Consider the following 6,000-nt stretch of genomic DNA (forward strand, 5'->3'; position numbering starts at 1 on the left):
TTTTCAAAACTTGTAACTATTTTTTTTTTTTACTAACGCACTTTTGCTGAATATCTCTTGCTTTAGCCACTTTATGCATGATGACCCGAACTGTTGCTTCACGTTTGCCGTTGCTGACAAATGGCGTTGGTTGTTGAGTTGCTGTTGATTATGCTGCTTGTGCTGTTGTTGCTGATGCGCCACGGATGTGCCCATGACTGTTTCGATGTTGCCTGCAGTTGCCTGCTGTTGATTCAGTTTCTTTGCTGTTTGGCTGGCTAGCTGGCTGACTGGCTGTATTGTTTGAGCCATTTTTAATTTTAGAGGTAACCCCAAAATACCCACCAACCACATAACGCGTTCTATAAAAAATCACTTTCAAATTTTCAACAAAAATTTTTCCTCAGCCGTTCAGCACAGTTCTTTGGTTCGGCAGTTCGGTTTGATTATTTATAACAAAACAAAAGCAACACCAACAGCAACAACAATAACAACAACACCAACAAACGCAACAATAAGTAGTATGACTGTTTGACTAAAGGAATGAAAAATCAGCGAAAAGCGCGATGAATTCAAGTATTTTTATAATTTTTATTTTTAAAACTGTTAAAACAATTTTGTTTATGTTAAACATACTACAACGCCTAGCGTATATTTCTTGCGATTCGTATGGTTGGGCGCATATTTAAGAGAATGGGCAACTCATAACTGCGGCCAAAGGCAGATCATCAGCAGACTAAAAGAGGCAAGAGAAATATTCGAAACTCTACAGAGCAAACTGTAACTGTAAATGTTAAGGAATTCAAGAGTAATAAAGAAAGAGAGAGAGAGAGAGAGAAAGAGGGCGAAAGAGAGCAAAATGTCAAACTTTCCCAAGAAATGCCAACAAGGAACAAAAAGGTAATTCTGGCCATTTTTAACATCGGAAAAGCTAAAAAAGAACTGAATTGAAAATAATTTAAAAAAAAAAATCTAAACCTTTGTAACCATCAACCGGATGCCGGCCAGAGCTTAGTAACTGGGAATGAGAAAGCAGACGATATGGCAGTGAAGGTCAGAGAATTGCCGTCAATAAACTTGGTAAACCCCAAGCCTTTCGCCCCAAGCCTTTTTAAAGCAAGGGCGACGAATAGCGAAACGGTTGGTAGGACGCCGAAAATCCTATAGGGAGACCCAGATTGTGAGAAGACGGTCTAATACGGTAAGGAAGTTAGAAGGAGGTCAGTATAGCTTTTGGTGTCATAACGGCACACAAAGGACTACCAGCTTACTTATGCAAAATCGGTGCGGCAAGTGATAGCATGTGGGGATGATGATAAGATGTTGGAGCATTTCCTATGTTATGGCCCTGCTTTCGCGGCTAACAGACACTCAGGTGGGGACACAATACCAGACATGAACCAATTTAAGGGCGTGGCATGGAAAACAATAGGGAATTTTTAAGTAGGATGGAATTCCAAACTAAGGTTTTCTTTTTCCTTGGATTGAGGATGGGAGCAGCTCATATCTTCGCGGTATAATCGAGGCGACGATAGGAAAGCTGAAAGGAAGGGAAATGAGATGAACCTTAAAGTCGAGTGCGAGGCACTGCTGCCAGCGGCACAGTCTTGTATTGACGGAACCCTAGCATTGCCATCTGGAAGATCATGTTACACGGATTGATCACAGCTAGAGGACAAAGTGGGCCTGGGGGGATCTACATTGAGAACCCAGGGACTGAGTTCAATTTTAGACTGCTTGACCATAATATGGTCCTGCAGGCGGAGATTCAGGCGATCACGGAAAGCGTGAAGTAGTGTGGTGCTATCGCGAGGACGTCGAGTGTGAACATCTTTACCGAGAGTAAAATTGCCATAAGGGCAATAACAACTCAGAGGGTAAGGTCACAAACAGTCTTGCAGTGTAAGAAGGAGATTAAGGCCTTCTCTAAGGACGGCAAAATTCGCATCATTTGGGTGCGGGGCCTTAATGGAGTAAGGGGAAATGAAAGGGCAGACGATTTGGCGGTGAAGGCCAGAGGTTAACCCGAAGCCTATAGGGGATTCAGGACTATAGCGGAGTTAGGGGAAATGAAAGGGCAAACGATTTGGCGGTGAAGACCAGAGGACTTCCGTCAATAAACTTGGTTAACCCCAAGCCTTTCGGGTCGACGCAATCCGAGTTAAGGGAGTGGGCGACAAATGCGCAAGCAACATTGTGGAACAGCGAAATGGTCGGTAGGACGGCGAAAATCCTATGGGGGATCCAGGGCTATAGCGGAGTTAGGGGAAATGAAAGGGCAGATGATTTGGCGGTGAAGACCAGAGGACTGCCGTCAATAAACTTGGTTAACCCGAAGCCTTTCCGGTCGATGCAGTACGAGTTAAGGGAGTGGGCGACAAATGCACATGCAACGTTGTGGAACAGCAAAATGGTCGGTAGGACGGCGAAAATCCTATGGGGGGATCCAGGGCTATGGCGCAGTTAGGGGAAATAAAAGGGTAGACGATTTGGCGGCGAAGGCCAGAGGACTGCCGTCAATAAACTTGATTAACCCGAAGCCTTTCGGGTCGATGCAGTCCAAGTTAAGGGAGTTGGTCGACACATGCGCATGCAACATTGTGGAACAGCAAAATGGTCGGTAGGATGGCGAAAATCCTATGGGGGGATCCAGATTGTGAAAAGATGAGGCTACTGCTGAAAGGAAGTAAGCAGGAGGTCAGTATAGCTTTCGATATCGTAATAGTACACATAGGACTATGAGCTCACTTATGCAAAATCGGTGCGGCAAGTGGTAAAATGTGTAGGGCATGTGGGGAAGATGATGGGGCGTTGGAGCTTTTCCTATATCGAATACGCATATAACCCTATGGTACAGCGAAGCGGTCGGCAGGACGACGAAAAACCTATGGGGAGATCCGGATTGTGAGAGGACGAGGCTATTACTGCAAGGACGTAAGAAGGAGGCCAGTATAGCTTTTTATAACGAGACACGTAGCACTACGAGCTCAATTATGGAAAATCGGTGTGGCAGGTGATAGCTTGTGTAAGGCATGCAGGGAAGATGATGAGACGTTGGAGCATGTACCGACATTTAGATGAGGATACAATACCAGACATGAACCAACTTAGAGGAGTGGTATGGAAAACAATTAAGGATTTTGTAAGTTGCAAGGAATTCCTAACTTAACATTTTCTTTCGAGGTTATTTTTTAGTATTTAGAGTACACAACAAGCCGATTACTGGCTAAGTTGTATTCCCATAATGGCATGGGGCGATTTAGTATATGCACCCTATTTTCAATTTAACCTAACCTAACTGTCTCTCATTCATGTCTATAGCTAGGATTTAGAAACCTTTTGCAGTTTCTAAGCAGACTTGTGGGGCTACTGGAAAGTTTTAAGAACTTTGCAAACAGTGCTGTGCGAATTGAAAAATTTGAGCTCTTGAATTTTGGGCAAAAAAAAAGTTGGATATCATCTCACGATAGCGCTCACCATTCACAGTTACGTTACGATTCCCATCATCTTTGAAGAAGTACGGTCCAATGATGCCACCAGCCTATAAACCGCACCAAACTGTGACTTTTTCTGGATGCATTGGTAGCTCTTGCAATGGTTCTGGCAGATCTTAACTCCAAAATCGACAATTCTGCTTATATACGTACCCATTGAGCCAAAAATGAGCTTCGTCGCAAAATGAAAGAAGCGCGCGAATGAACTTTAACGACCACGAGCGGCGAAGACCGAGGACATGCCAGAAAAGTGAATTTATACCCAAAGACGTATTTGAGACATGGCGAATGGATGCCGTCAGTTGCCTAAGTATCCATCCACAGGGGATGCTCTACAACTCTGGCGAGTGATGCCCCCATGGATTCCCTAATCAAGGGAACCTTGACCCTGCCACGCATAATGGAATATGATTTGAAGAAGGAATTTGGATTTTAAGCGACGAGCTGATGGATGTGTTATTCTGTATCCAACTGTAAAGGGCAACTACATTTTTGGACACAAATAGCGGCAGATTAGCAGCTCACGGGCACTGCCGATGTACTCCTTTCTAGGGAAATCTTTTAGACGCAAAGCTCCCGAAAAACAGGACTACATAACAAAGATGAGAATATCGGAGGAAGAAGTCTCGGCAAGGTGCCACACCGTCCGTCGAAAAATGAAGGCAGGAATAGGTATGCAGAGATACATCAGGAAATATGTTCAAAACGGTGTATTCGAGTGTATTCGAACTATTGGACGTGATTGCCGGCCACCGAAGAAGCTGGCAAACAGCAGAGTAAGGGAGAAGCCTGCAAGTCCAGGAGAATATATCAGAACCCTAACATGAACACTCAGAACAAACGAAACGCCCAGCCCAGCGTCATCAAACCCGGAAAAGAAGCCGAAGAAAAGGGCTAACGAAAATCCTGCAATCGCAAATGCTATCGAGGCTCCAATCGTAAGAGGAGCCAAGGAGAAAAAGGCTAGAAGAAAACCATGGCCAAAAAAGTCCAGAGAACATCCAGACGCCGTCATCATAAAATCCCCGTGAGGGTCCCAATTACGCTGACGCCATGAAAAACCTCAGGGAGGAGGTCAATCCTCATGATGCTGAAGTCGTAGTGCAAACCGTCGGAAGGACTAAAACTGCCTCCATGCTCCTCGTATTGTCAATAGAAGGGAACAAGGGCACCTTTAGAGAGTCTATTAAGGACACACCGAAGGACGAGGCCACCATTGAAATTGAAAATCTAGACGAACTCGTAATAGAAGACGAAGTATATACATTAGGGCGTGTCAATTTGTTTATACCCACCACCAAGGGGTATACTAATCTAGTCATTCGGTTTGTAACACCTCGAAATATTGATCTAAGACCCCATAAAGTGTATGTATGGGTTCGACCACGATAGCGGTCGAACGCGTAAATCTAACCGCTTGAAATTTTGCACAGATACTAGCTATTTATGTAGATCGTTGGGGATTGCAAATGGGTCATATCGGTTCAGATTTGGATATAGTCCCACATTAACCGATCCCCGGACTTGGCTTCTGGAGCCCTTTGAAGCCTCAATTTCCATCCGATTTGGCTGAAATTTGGAACAAGGGCTTAAGTTATGACTTCCAACAACCATGTCAAGTATGATCTGAACCGGTTTTAAGCAGATATAAACCGATCCCACTATTTGAAATCTTAAGCACTTAGAAGCCTGAATTTTCGACCGATTATGTTGAGATTTCAAACAAGGACTTGAGTTACCAATTCCAACATTCATGCCATGTATGATCCGAATCTGTCCATAATCATAACAGGTTTTGACATCCTCAGGCCTTAGTAGACTCAACTTTCATCCGATTTGACTGATATTTGGAAAAAAGTCTTGAGTTATGACTTTAAATATCCATGCGAAGTATGATCCGAATCGGTCTGTTAACAGATATAGCCCCCATATAAACCGATCCCCGGATTTCACTTCTTGAGCCCTCAATTTTCATCCGATTTGGCTGCAATTTGAAACAAGGACTTATGAGTTATGACTTCCAACATCCATGCCAAGTTTGATTTAAATCGGTCCATAAACAGATATAGCCCCTATATAAACCGATCCCCGGATTTGGCTTCTTGAGCCCATAGAGGCCTGAATTTTCATTCGATTTGGCTGAGATTTGGAACAAGAACTTGAGTTTTGAATTCCAACATCCAAGTTTGATACGAATCTGTCCATAACCAGAACCGGTTTTGACTTCCTAAGGTCCTTCCTCATCCAATTTGGCTTAAATTTGGGAAAAAAAATCGAGTTATGACTTTAAATATTCATGCGAAGTATGACCCAAATCGGTCTGTTAATAGATATAGCCCAAATATAAACCGATCCTCGGATTTGACTTCTTGAGCCCTTAGAAGCCTCCATTTTCATCCGATTTGGCTGAAATTTTAAAAAAAGACTTGAATTATGACTTTCAATAACCATGCGAGTATGATCCGAATCGGTCTATCCCCGGATTTGACTTCTTGAGCCCTTAGAAGCCTTGATTTTCATCCGATTT

At 43.5% G+C, this 6,000-nt stretch overlaps 1 protein-coding gene across 12 annotated transcripts in view; it reads right to left on the bottom strand.

Moving 5' to 3' along the window:
• The window catches only part of LOC106080789 (myocyte-specific enhancer factor 2), a 400,014-nt gene that overhangs the window by 269,514 nt on the left and 124,500 nt on the right, over positions 1-6,000 (bottom strand). The window lies entirely within an intron of this gene.

This window comes from Stomoxys calcitrans, chromosome 5, assembly GCF_963082655.1.
Source record: "Stomoxys calcitrans chromosome 5, idStoCalc2.1, whole genome shotgun sequence".
Classification (NCBI taxonomy): Eukaryota; Metazoa; Arthropoda; class Insecta; order Diptera; family Muscidae; genus Stomoxys; species Stomoxys calcitrans.